The following is a 13228-nucleotide window of genomic DNA, read 5'->3' as shown; positions in this document are numbered from 1 at the left end:
CTTCCATGACAGTTGGGCTGGTCTGTCCTCCGCACACTGGGGACACGTGGGGGACAGGGGAGGGGGAAGGGCGGCTGGGAGGGTGCCCCGCCTGCGGTGCCGCAGCCCACCAGCAGATGGCAGTGGCTTCAGCAACAAGCCCCAGGTGAGCGCCCCGCCCCCCCCCCCCCCCTGCTGAGGGCCAACCTCACTGGCCACTGGATGCCTCGGCTGGTGACCTGTTCGCAGCACCTGCTGGGTCACCACGGTCAGGCAGTCGGGGAGGAGCTGGTCACCAGTTCAGGACCGACCAACCCTGGGGAGAGGACCCCATCCATGCCTACCACCCCCATATGGCCACCAGGGGTGACCCTGGGAGGGCAGAGGGCCCCCTCCCCAGGCACAAGGGCCAGGGCACGGCGAGGAGCCGGTGCTGGGCCTGGGTCCTGGGCAGGGCACATAGCAGGCACCCGCTCTTGCTGACTGGACAGGAGACAGAGAACCGCTGCCCCTGCTGAGCATACATTCCTCTGCACAAAATGAGGGCCGGGTGGCAATAGGAGGGGAGGAAGAAGAGAAACGCACACTGACCACTTGCCTGGCTCGCTGCCCTGTCACTTTGATTGATCTCCAGGGAGTGGGGTTCTAATTCCCCTCCTGTGATAGCTGAGGAGCCCAAGGCTCAGAGAGGGAAGCTCCCTGCCCAAGGTCACACAGCTTCCAGGGGTTGGAGCCCACATCCAGCCCAACCACCCAGCTCTAGGACACGGCTTGGGCTCAGGTGCTCCCATGCAAGGCTCAATTTCACATTTTCGTCCAAGGGTCCTTGATTTAAACCAGTGGTTCTCAAGGTATGGTCTCCCGACCTGGGATTTGGCTTGAAATGCATCCCCACCCCGCCCCGCCCCGCCCTGAATCACAGCCCCAGGCACTGCAACCCGTGTGTGAACAGCCCTCCTGGAGATACAGTAGTATTTGCAAGTCCTGATTTGCAGGGACTCAACGCTTATTTAGCAAATTAGCACAGAAAGCGGTTGCTATGGGCTGGGTGCTTCCCCTCACCACACCCCATCTTCACACTGAATCCCCTGGCCGCTCTGCAGCTGACCAGGTGATCCCCATTTTACAGGTGGAGAGGCTGAGGCTCAGGGGAAAGCCCCAAGTCCCTGTGGCAAGGCATGAGCTTAGACTGGAAGCTGGGTCTGAGCGGTCGCTGTGCCGGCTGCCCCGGGGACAGACAAGGACCCCGGGAGGCACGACTGCCCTCTGCCCAACCCGTACATCCTTTCTCTAGGGGCTTCAGGGCAGGTGGACGAGCTGGGCAAAGGACGACCTCCACTCGGGTGCACAGGTCTTAGGAAGGTCACTGCCACTGTAATGTGGGCATCATTGTCTGGGGCCCCCTGAGGTCTTCTGCTGGAAGGAGACAGTCTGGAGTGGGGGGTCACAGTTCCCCTGAAGTTCACTGACACCTATCTGGGGTATCCCCGTCCCTGTCAGCAGTAGCTTGGGTTCTCCCAATCCTCACCCCCTGCATGCCTACCTCAAGATTGCTTTCGGAACCAAACAGGTTTGCACTCTAGCTCATCTTTCCCATTTGAACCTCCTAGAGTATCTCTTTTCACTATATGAGTACTCATTCAGCTACAAAGGTCAGAAAATTTAAGATAAAGGTAGTCTAAACAAGACAGAAGTGTGTGTCTCTCATGTAAAAGAGGTCCAGGGTGATGAGGCTGCTCCACATTCATCAGGGACACAGGTTCCCCTCATTTTTTCCCGTCTATGGTCATTGGTTTTGACCTCATGGTACAAAATGGCTGCCTGGGTTCCAGCCATTCCACCCACATTCCACTCAACAACAGCAAAGAAGACAGGCACGTCCCCACCTCACAGGACATCTCCCAGAAGCCACACCCACTAGCATCGCTTGCCTCCTATTGGCCAGGCTTCAGTCACGTGGCTCCTCCAAGCAGTGACATCACAGGCAAGAGAGAGCGGAGGAGGAAGGATACTTGAGATCTCTGCCTCTTCAGAGTGGACACTGATTCCTCCTGCACTGGAGTGCCTCCTGCACCCGCCAAGTCCTTCCTCCCCTGGCGGCTTCTTCAAATGTTGGAACGCGAGAGGAGAATGTTCGGCCCTTGGAGGTCCTTCCTGCTGGGGGAATGGCATTAGGATTTATTGCCAGCCCCGCCTGGGGCCACCTGCTAGAGGTCAGAGCCCCAGCTTGTCCCACATGGGAGCTTCCCCAACCGGGGCCCAAGGGGTACACAGAGGCTCTTCCAATGGGACACTGAGCGGCTGTTGTCAGAGGCCCCTCCCTGGGCAGGGGCAGGGCAGGGCAGGGCAGGACGAGGGCTGGTGCCCTCACCTGTCACTCCCACCCTCCCCTGGGGGTGGGCCCACCGAGAGGGCTGCCAGCCAGGCCAGCACCTTACTCAAGACCACAACCCCGAGGAGGAGCCGGGCACAGGGTCTGACCCAGCCGGGCAAGCAGCAAGTTCTGGTCTGCAGCCCCATCCCCCCGTGACACTGGTGGCAGGTGTCCTTCTGGGCCTGGGCTCTCAGCACCTCCCGAAGTGAGGCTGGCACGGCGGCCAGGGGTCTGATCTCTGGACGGCCCTCCGGGAGGCAGTTGTCATGGAGGCTCGGCCAGGGGCAGGCAGCATTTGGATCTTGTCTCCAGTCCAGTGGCTTCTCCCTGGCAGAGGGGCCAGGCAGCCCTCCTGGGCCGGGAACGGGGTTCAAGTCCTGCCAGCTGTGGCTGCTACCACATGCCACACATGCTCTCTCGCTCGGGCCTTGGTCATCCTCGGGGGTACCTGCCGTCACTGCATCCCTGTGTTGCTGATGAGGAAACAGTTCAGAGAGGTGGGGCCATCTGCCAAGGTCACACAGCACGGCATCCTACTGGTCGGAGCGTGGGCCCAGCAGTCGGACAGACCCGAGTTCAAATCTGCCTCCAGCCTGCACTCACCTCTGCATGGACAGGGTGGCCGCTTTGTCCCTCTGAGCCTGTCTCTCCCTGTAAAATGGGGGTCCATGCCCCCCGGCCCCCCATAGAGAAGCTTGTAAGCCAGTGGTGCAAGAAGCCAGGCGAGGTCTTCGGGTCTCTAAGGCAGGGCAGCTGCGGGAGTCCCCTCCCCCCATGCCCACCACAGGGCTGGGCAGGTTCTGGAGAGAGAGCCCGCTCTGAGCACCTGTGGTCCTGCAGGAGGCGACGTTGAGGAGGATGAGGCTGTAATTCCAGTCCTGGACCCAGAGGTGACCCCATGTCCTTGGAGAAATCCCACCGCCATCGTGCCAGGCCCTCCTCACAGGGTCCCACTCCCTTTCTCCATCCTCGGGTTGGGGCTCGGTCCTCACGCCTGGTGCTGTGGTGGCCGCGTGCGGTGGTAGCCTCCAGCAGCAGATGGTGCTGTGTCACTGAGAGTGGGAGGACCTGCCGGGTGCCATCCACACTCCCTGACCGCACCCCCTGCTTTCACAGATGCTGCCAACCTCCCTAAATGCCAGTCTGATGCTGGCCCTGGCAGAGACAGGAGGGTGGGCCCATCCCGCCTACGGTGGCCCCCTTACCATGTATGAGGGACAAGCAGCGACTTGCAGATGGTGTGAGCACTGCCCACTTCACAAAGTAAGCTGCGTGCAAAGTGGGCTACAGAGGGATGTGGGGAAGCAGTGGGCACTTTGACCATTTTGACTTAGATCTGTGTGGGGAGGTGACATTCACACTGAGACCTGAGGTATGAGGAGCCACCGTGCAAAGAAGGTGGCCAGCAAGTGCAAATGCCCTGTGGTGGGGAGAGACCTGGCCCCGACCCCAAACAACCACACCGGCGAGAGGCCATGTGTAGCATGAGCAGAGGGGCACCGGGTGGGTGCCGGGAGGTCGGTCAGCTGGTGCAGTGCTGGGCTGGGGGCTCTGCATTTTGTTCCAAGTGTGGTCAGGGGTTAAGTCTGGGGGCCTCTGAGGGCAGGGCTGAGGCCCCTATGCCTGCCAGGGGTACCTTGCCCTTGGCCCACCTGGGGAAAGAGAGATGCCCGCTGCTCCCAAGGGACAGCCTGTGCCACTCTTGCGGCTGTGAGCCCTGGCCCCAAGGTACGTGAGCCTTGCTCAGGCCCTCGCTTCATCTCCCACAAAGCTGAGGAGTATTAATATCATTAAGGGCTTTGCCCATTAACACCCTTGCCCCCGGCACCCATCTACGGGAAGGCTCATCACCAAGTACTTCGAAGTCACAGACCCACGTGAAACAAAGGCCAAACCAACAAACAGAGGTGTTTAAATGCAGGGGAGGGGGAGGCATGGGCTGCCCAGGATAGGGAAGAGTTCACGCTTACCATCATTAAGTGGCTCGGATTTCTAGGAAAATGGTCAACACCCCAAGAGGCAAAGGGCCATTGAGGAACGCATCTCCTGGAGTCATATCTAGCCCTGATGACCCTCCAAGACTCGGGAGTTAGAATTAAAAATCAAAAATCAAAATCAGGGTCATTGAAACAGAGCAAGTCTGAGAAACCATGGTGGCCCAGAGGAGCGTAAGGAGATGTGGTGACCAAATGTGCTGTGGGGTCCCGAAGGGGATCCTGGGGCAGAATGGGACATTGAGGAAAAACAGAGGAAATGTGATAAAAGCAGAATGTCCATTGGTAACAATGTATCGATTCGTGGTTCATTAATTGTAACAAATGTCCCACACTGAGGCCAGGTGCTAACGGAGGGGACAGGTGCCAGGTATACAGCAACGCGCTATAACTTTTCTGTAAATTAAAAGTTTAAAACAAATAAAAACCCAGTTTCGTTGCTTCCCTGTCGAGTTGGTAAGAGAAAAAAACAAAACCGGAAAAAAAAACCACCCACCCAGGGCTGCTGAGGATGTGGTCCAAGGGGCAGCCTCCGAAGTACCACCACTTGCACAAACCAGTACTTTTGAGGACGGTAAATTGAGAGCCCAAAATTCTCAGCCTGGATCCAAAGACTCTGCTTCTGAAGATCACGTCCTAAATGCAGGAAGAAAAAAAAATTGTTTATGCACAAAGATGTTCATCACAGCATTGTTTATGATAGAAAAAGAAAAAAAAAACCAAACTCTTGGAAACCACCTATTATTAGAAAGAGCGCAGAATGGTTAAGTAAACCACCGTCAACCCACAGAAGTCACAAAGCTTACGAAGCTCGCATATGGTGTGGGAAAATGTAGGGCGGTATTTATTAAGTGAAAACAAATCGTATTTGCAGGATGATTCATTCATTCATCTGCTCGTTGTGCAAATAAATATTTAGTGAGGCCTTGGCTGTGCTAGAGGGGCCCCTACACGTAAGAGCTGGGGTGTCGTGGGAGAGGCGGACTGGGGGGCCAGCGATTGCCGGGGCCCCGGGCTAAGGGTGCCAGTGAAGGGGACCGAGCTGGACCTCGGGGTCGGGGAAGGGCCTCAGTGCAGCCCGGGGGCAGGCAGCTTTCGGAAGGCGAGCTGCCTTTGAAGCAGGCACTCAGCCTCTCGGAAGGTTGGTGGCACAGAGAGGACAGTCCAGCGAGCGTGGCAAGTCGTCCGTCGGGTGGGCACCTCCAGAGACAGGGTCCGGGGGTGCAGCCAAGGCTGCGGTGCTTTTCCATCTGCACAGGGAGCCGTGGAGGGGCCAAGAGGCAGTGGCCAGATCGGATTGCTTACGGGCGTCTCTGGGGAGCCACCGCCTGGGCTCCGCGCCCTCGCCGCCCCGCCTGCATTGTGATGGACCCACGCACCGTGACCCGCGCCCTAGGCCAGAGGAAGTGCCTCCCCCCACCTCAGGCCTATCAGGGCCTGCATCTCCCAGAGCCTTTCTGCTGTCACATTCCTGACCTGGTGATCAAGAGGGACGGAGGCCGGGTCCCCTCTGAGTGCCACGGTCACTGCTTCTGGCGTGTCCGTATCCCCTGCCCCCTGGGACGGCCATGGCTCATGAGAAACCAAGCATCCCGAGGCTGACTTACTGGCCATCCTCCGCGGGCCCTGAGTCCTGGGAAGCACATGGTCACACAGTCAGGAGCCCGGGGCCCTTGGCCCTGGCCCAGAGCATCTGTTCTGAGGAGGGAGCCCCCAGGCCCTCCTCTGTCCCAGGGTGGCACTTTGCTGCCAGCACACACCCCTACCAGCCAGGACAGAGAGACAGGCCACCCTCCAGCCTCCCATGGGGCTCTCACCCTCCTCACCCATGTTCCTGTGGTTTCCCCACCATCAGGGTCAGAGAAGGCTGAGGCCCAGAGAAGCTGAGTGACTTGCCCACAACCACACAGCAGGTGATTAGTGGACGGAGCTCCATGGAGGTCTCCCCATCAACACCAGTGGGGTTGTCCCCAAGTGGGCCCGGGTCTGCTGTCCTCACAAGGGCAGCTGGGAAATGAATCGCAGTGGCTTGCATGAACCTGAACCCATTGCCTCAGTTTCCTCCTGTGCTCCCCAGAATTGCCATTGGAAGGGCTACACATGGTGAGCAAAATGCCTGCAGCCTGTGCTCAGTCACTGGGCACCGCTCTCATGGTGTGCCGCGTGGACTTACTGTTCCTGAGTTCTGGAAGTTTCTGAGGATGGAGGTGGTACAAACTTGCAGGGCTGCAGATGCAGAAAGGCCACTCAGGTACGTTGGGAGAGTGAAGCTGCTGGAGGTGTGCAGATGGTGTGCCCTCTCCATAGGGCTCTCCACAGGCCCTGCCCACTCAGGGGCCCCAGCAGGCCCCTCACCTGTTTGCACAAATGGAGTGAGTCTCCCAGGCTCAGGGCCACATGGGCACGTCGGCCTGCCGTCCGGGGCAGTCCTGAGCTTCCCCGGCGGAGGTGAGTGGCCAGGATAGAGGGTGGCGGCCCACAAACCTGCAGATATTTCCCACCTGGCTCTTTCCAGAACTGTGTGCCTAGCCTGGCCTGTGGCAGCAAGCTTCTGGAAAGACAGAGGACCCTGAGCCGCCCTCCTCCTTTAGTTCTCCAACTGCTTCTCTGCTCTCAAGATAAAAACGCCTCTCCCAGGCTCATGAAGCCCCATGACTCACCTCCCAGGTCCCAGGGGCTCCCTCTCCTCCTCAGCAGCCACCCCACCACTTTTTGGCTCTCCTGGGAGGAGGAAGGCCCAGGTTGGCCTTTGGGTGAGCAGGTCAAGGACAAATGCCAAGGCTGGCCTGAGCCCCAGTCCAGCGGCCCATCCAGACCTGGGGCCACCCTGGCACTGCAGGGAACAGACAGGGCTGGCCACCATCCGAGGCTCAGAAATCAGCGTGAGTCTGGTTCACTGTCTGGTGTAGAGTGAAGCCTCCCCTGCTGCGCCCACGCCTGGCCGTTCGCTAGGAGCCAGGACTCCCACCGTCGCTGCGTCTGGAGGTGCTCAGGGCAGCCAGAAAGCCCTGCCTTCAACACAGTTACCCGCGGCCTCTGGCCTTTGCAAAGCCCCACTGCACCCTTGGTGCCCCCAGGGTGGCCTGCCCTCCCTCCCACCTGTCTCCCCTCTCTGCCAGGTCACCCCCGCCACCCTGACCTGACCTTCAGGTTGACCAGATGCCCCTTCTTTGGGACTGTGCCCCTGGTCCCCCACTGTCCCCCAGCCATAGGACCTCTGATTCTCCTTTCTGAATCCTCACCTGTGGGTAACTCCTTGCTCAGGGTGTGCCTCTCACCGTGGAATGGTCACACCCCCGAGGTGGGAATAGCAGTGGCAGCTGTGCCATGTCCCCTGTGCCTGGAACAGAAGCGCAGCCAACGTTGGTTGAATGACTCACTAGACAGAAGACTGCCTGTGCGTGGGCCTGCCACTGAGATGATGCCTCCCGGGGTGGGGTGGGGGCCATGAAGGAGGGCAGAGCAGCCCAGAGACTGTTTTGTAAAAGCTCCTGGGGGGAAGGGAGCAGATGTGCTCCATTTAGCCCATGGCCAGAGTTTGGGGGACCAGGTGGCAGGATGCACACCTGAGCCACTTTGCCACCTGCCGTCTTCAGAGGACGGTGCTCTGCCTTCAGTAAAATGGGAAGTAACATCACTTCATTGTTGCAACTCCTTTCTGTTGTTTTTTTTCCCCAAAGATCCCCCCCAGGTAGTGTGTCTGTGATACAAAAGGACCAAGAACATGTAGGTGAGCAAACACATCATGCCTCCAGCCGTGGAAATAATAACTAAAAAACAAAACAAAACGCGTATTTATCGGGGCTGAGGTTCAGGAACTTGGCTCAGGGAGGGCTCCCCGAACTCAAGGCGTTTCTCGGGCACCCAAATTGTTAAGGATCAGGGCAGGAGGCTCTTCTCCCCAGATGTCCGTCTGCAGGGTGACACCACCGCCTCTCCCCCTGCACCGGCTCTCGGGCCGCCTCCTACAGCTGGCCCCTGTGATTGCACAAAGAAAGTAGTGTGTGTGTGAAACAGAAGCCGAGGCACCTCAGAGGGTCGGCCAGGTTTTATTTTGGTTCCAGCCCCACGCTCGGCCGGCGGCATTTCGGCGCTCGAGCCGGGGTCTGGTTTTACTTGAATGAGCTGCCGGGAAGAAGTCCCGGCCCATCTGACCTGGTTCTCGGGGAATGACCTCTGGCGGGGAGCATCTATTTTAAAGGAGGCTGCCATTTGGTCTTTGCCAAAATAGTTGAAAGAAGACCCCAGAATAGCAGGCTGGGTCTGCCCCGGCTTAGAAGCCGCTTCTCAGGCTTAGAGGCAGGCGCGTGGGATGTCAGCAAGCAGACGGCAGAGGCAGAAAAAGGCCTCTTGTCACTGAGGCCAGAGGCTCAGGAATGGCCTTCGGGCACCTCGGAGGGCCAGCGCGCCTGGCGGGAAGGCCCCCCAGGGTGACGTCAGAGGCCGGCCTGGCTTAGCAGCACCTGCTCCTCAGGCATTCACTTGGGTCATCCTCCTACTGTTACCCATTTCGCAGATGGGAAGACGAGGGTGAGAACCTGCCCAGGCTTTGACAACCGAGTCAGGGCCGGAGCCAAGCAGAGCTTCCGGGCCCCCACCCTGGGAGGCACTCGAGCCCTGTGGCCTCTGCCACCAGGGGAAGCAGCCGTGACGGGGATGGTGAGAGGGGCAATCCTAAATTACCTCCTGCAGGTGGTGCCTCCTGCTGTCCCTGAGCCCTGGAGGAAGTGGGGGGTGGGGTGGACCCAGTCCGGGGCTCAGCTCAGCACCTCTCCCCCAGCCTGAGTAGGAGACTGGGGTGCAGCAAGCCAGCCAGGGTGACATCAGAGGACACAGCCAGTGAGGCTGACCCTGGAGGGAAGCTGCCTCTGGGGATCTGACAAGAGGGGCCTCCAGAAGGGCTCCTCCAAGACACACGTGACCCCCTGAGGGTGGACTTTGCCCACCCTGATGGTAGAAACCCTACCCCCATTAAGACACAACTCAGAGGCCCCTCTGGGCCCCGGGTCCCTTGTTGGTAAATGGGATTGCCAATACTTGGCCTCTGGGGGTAGCCGATGTGAGACCCGATCCCAGGACCCCGGGATCACTCCTTGAGCCGAATGCAGATGCTCAACCACTGAGCCACCCAGGTGCCCCTCACCATTCTTTCAAGATCTTAATGAAAAAGCCTTGAGAGTAAGTGCCCAGAAGCTGAAAAAGCCCAACTCCAGTGACTGGTAATAAATTGCTGACTCCAGAGGCTTCTGTGTCTTTGCTGTCAACAAATTTTATTTTATTTTATTATTGTATTTTTATTTTATTTTATTTTATTATTTTATTTTGTTTTATTATTATTATTATTATTGCCATCAACAGATTTTAAAAAGGATCTAGCTAAGCTGCCAGTGGACAGAGTGGGAAATACTATTTTTGATGCTAAATTGCATGCGATTTTGAATTTACACTTTGGGAAACCTTCAAATCCCCCAGTAACTTCATGGTAACAAAACGGCCATTCCACCTGCTTCTGTGAATGAGGCTTCTTGGCTTTGACACCAGCCAGAAAGGGAGATGGGATGGAAATTGATGTCAAATCCCATACTATCCCAGCAATAAGTAATAATGATCATATGAAATCATTGAAAACCAAAAACCAAAACAAAACCCTGTCCCCTCTCAAATTAAAGATTTGTTTCTGATTGGATTTTGTGGGGTTTTTTTTTAAGATTTTATTTATTTGAGAGAGAGCATGAGCGAGAAAGAGAACAGGAGCAGGGGCAGAGGGAGGGGGAGAACCAGATTCCCTCCTAAGCAGGGAGCCCAATGCAGGACTCATTCCCAGGACCCTGAGATCATGACCTAAGCAGAAGGCAGACGCTTCTCTGACTGAGTCACCCAGGCCATTAAAGAGAAGCTCACAAAAATTCATTTTTAAAACATTTCAATTTAGTGTCACCTGGGTGGCTCAGTTGGTTGAGTGTCTGCCTTTGGCTCAAGTGATCTCACAGTCCTGGAATCAAGTCCTACATCAGGCTCCCTGCTCAGCGGGGAATCTGCTTCTCCCTCTCCCTCTGCTGTTCCCTCTGCTTATGTTCTCTCTCTTTCTCTGTCAAATAAATAAATAAAAATTTTTAAAATTTTTCAATTCATAGAAAGTGTTTGGTTCCAGAGATCAAAGGGGATCAAAAAGATTTCAAGTTCACGTCTTCTTAAATCTGGGTAAAACTGATGGGGGAGTAGAATGGAAATATAAAAGCAAAGAAGACACTGAGGATTTATACATTTTATAATTTTGGGCTTTTGGAGTAAAGTTGTTCATGTTTATTTTAAAATAAAAGATGACAGCTATCAAATCATTATGGTTTTTAGACTCCACTGGATCATTTAAAAGAGTAATGGAAGTATTTTATTTAAAAATGTTAATATTGAAGATGCACTAGAGATCATGTTCTTTGCAACTCTTTATGATACATTTTGGGTTTCAACTTGATAAAGTGCAAAGAGGCGGCTCACTCACAGGCCAGGATGTACAGCAGCTGAGGGGGCAGGGGGCAGGTGAGAAAGAGGGCTGGGGTCCTCAGGCCCTCAGGCCTCCCACTGAGGGCCTCTCCCCTGACCTCCTGTCCCCCTGGAAAAAGAAACAAAGCTCCCAAGAGAAAATAGGAGTTTCCCAATCAAGGTCAATCAATATCCAAATTTGGGGGCACCTGGGTAACTCAGCAGTTGAGTATCTGCCTTCGGCCCAGGGCATGATCCCGGGGTCCTTGAACTGAATCACATCAGGCTTCCTGCATGGAGCCTGCTTCTCCCTCTGCCTGTGTCTCTGCCTCTCTGTGTGTCTCTCATGAATAAATAAATAAAACCTTAAAAAAAAAAAAACCCTAAATTCAGGGTGGGGGCTGGATTTATCAGGAGGCACCCTGATGGCTCCTAAGCACACGGACATGTCCTGTGCGGGTGACAAGACGAAGTTCAGAGCTGCCTGGTAGTAAAGGACACCCAAATTTTCTGTCTGAACAAAACCGAGGGCAGGACCAGCCCCAAAGCCCAAATCTAGTCTTGCCCCAAAATCCCCAGTGGCAAAAAGTGCATCAGCAGGAGGGTCCTGTCCAGGTCCCATTGCAGACACCTGTCCTCGGGCTCCCCCTTGATCTGGGCCCCCAGGGAGTGGGAAGGACACAGGAGAAGGCAGAGGAGCCCCAGCCCAGTGAGCCTGCAGGTGGGCCGAGGCCAGCAGGGGGGAGACAGCTGGGAGTTCTGGAAACTCCACGCTGAGGCTGTTCCATTTCAGCACCAAAAAGCCTCGGCATGGCGTGGGACCCACCATCTCAGAGAACGCAGGGCCACTCTCTTCCCCTCCCTGAAGTTTCACTGGGTGTTCCATTTGGTAAGAAGGGTCCCATTTCATCTGCTCCTCCCAGATACCCTACTAGGGGAGCACCACTGTAGGCCAACTCTACAGAAAAATCAGCAGAGGCTCAGAGAGGGCGAGTGACTCGCCCAAGGCCATGCAGCGCATCAGGGAGGGGCAGGCATCTGGACCCAGCCCGTCCAGCTCTGAGCCCCACTGGGGCATCTTTGCTCCTTGATTTGGGGTCTGTGATTGGTTATTCTGTAGATGCATAACCTGGGCCAGGTGATATTTTTGGGATTTTTCCTGGCTTTGCTATCTCAGAGCCCAAGAAAGGGAAAGAGAAAAGACCCATCTTTCTCTTTGTGTCACAGATGCCACACACAGCCTCAACATGTTGTCCAGAACTTTCCCTAGGTCCAGAGGGTCCATGCAGGGCATGGAGTGGGAGGGGGGAGAAGGAAGGAGAAGGGAGGAAGGAACCCAGTTGCCTGCACTGTTGCTGACCTTTGAAAGGACCTTTCTTTTGCCCCACCTGACCCAGGAGAATGCTTGCCTGGAGCCTGGCTGATTCTCAGGCCACAGAAACAGGCAGACCCCTGGTGTTGCTGGGGAGAGGGTGCCTCTGTGTCAGGGGTGCCAGGACACGCTGAGGCTACGGCCAGAGGAGCCACGCCCCCCACAGCTCTGATGCTGTTCCTTCCAAGTCTTCCTGGTGGTCAGTCCCCAGGCCCCTGGGGTCGGTGCTGCGGGGTGAACAAGGACACCATGCAGGTCCACAGGCCTGCCCATCTCCCCCAGCCCGGGTTTCTCTCTAATTGAACACCCAAGGGGTCTTTACCTCGGGGCCTCCGTCCTATCCTACTGTCCCCTCTGCCTGGAGCACCCTACTCTTCCCTCAACTGGCTCCTTCTCACCTTCTAGGTGCTGGTTGAAATGTCCCCACGCCTAAGACCGGGTGACTCCCCCCACGACTCTGAGCTGCAGCCTCCTGTTGGTTTGCTGGTTTGGGGGGCTCTCTCTCCCCAAGATGTATGTTCTGCAGGTCAGCAGCAGCCCCGGGACCTAGAATGCCAGAGTGGATAGAACCCTGGGTGAGAGGGTTAAGCTCCTGGGTGACCCTTTCCTTCTCTGGCTTCCTCTGTCCACTGTGAAAGAGAACGATCGGGATCCCTGGGTGGCGCAGCAGTTTGGCGCCTGCCTTTGGCCCAGGGCGCGATACTGGAGACCCGGGATCGAGTCCCACGTCGGGCTCCCAGTGCACGGAGCCTGCTTCTCCCTCTGCCTGTGTCTCTGCCTCATTCTCTCTCTCTCTCTCTCTGTGACTATCACAAATAAATAAAAATTTAAAAAAAATTAAAAAAAAAAAGAGAACGATCACATTCAGCACCCCTGGGTGGTTCCCTTCTGGCTCCGACTGTCTTTGGTTTGAAATACAAGAGGGGGCTGGCAGGGAGCCGGGGACGCTGCGTGTCCTATGGTCTTCCAGGCAGAGAGCTGCTAGGGTTGTGATATCAGCTCCTGGAGCTTGACACCCACCCCGCGGCT

This window comes from Canis aureus, chromosome 21 (genome assembly GCF_053574225.1).
Source record: "Canis aureus isolate CA01 chromosome 21, VMU_Caureus_v.1.0, whole genome shotgun sequence".
Taxonomy (NCBI): domain Eukaryota; kingdom Metazoa; phylum Chordata; class Mammalia; order Carnivora; family Canidae; genus Canis; species Canis aureus.
Note: the sequence above shows the minus strand (reverse complement) of the source record.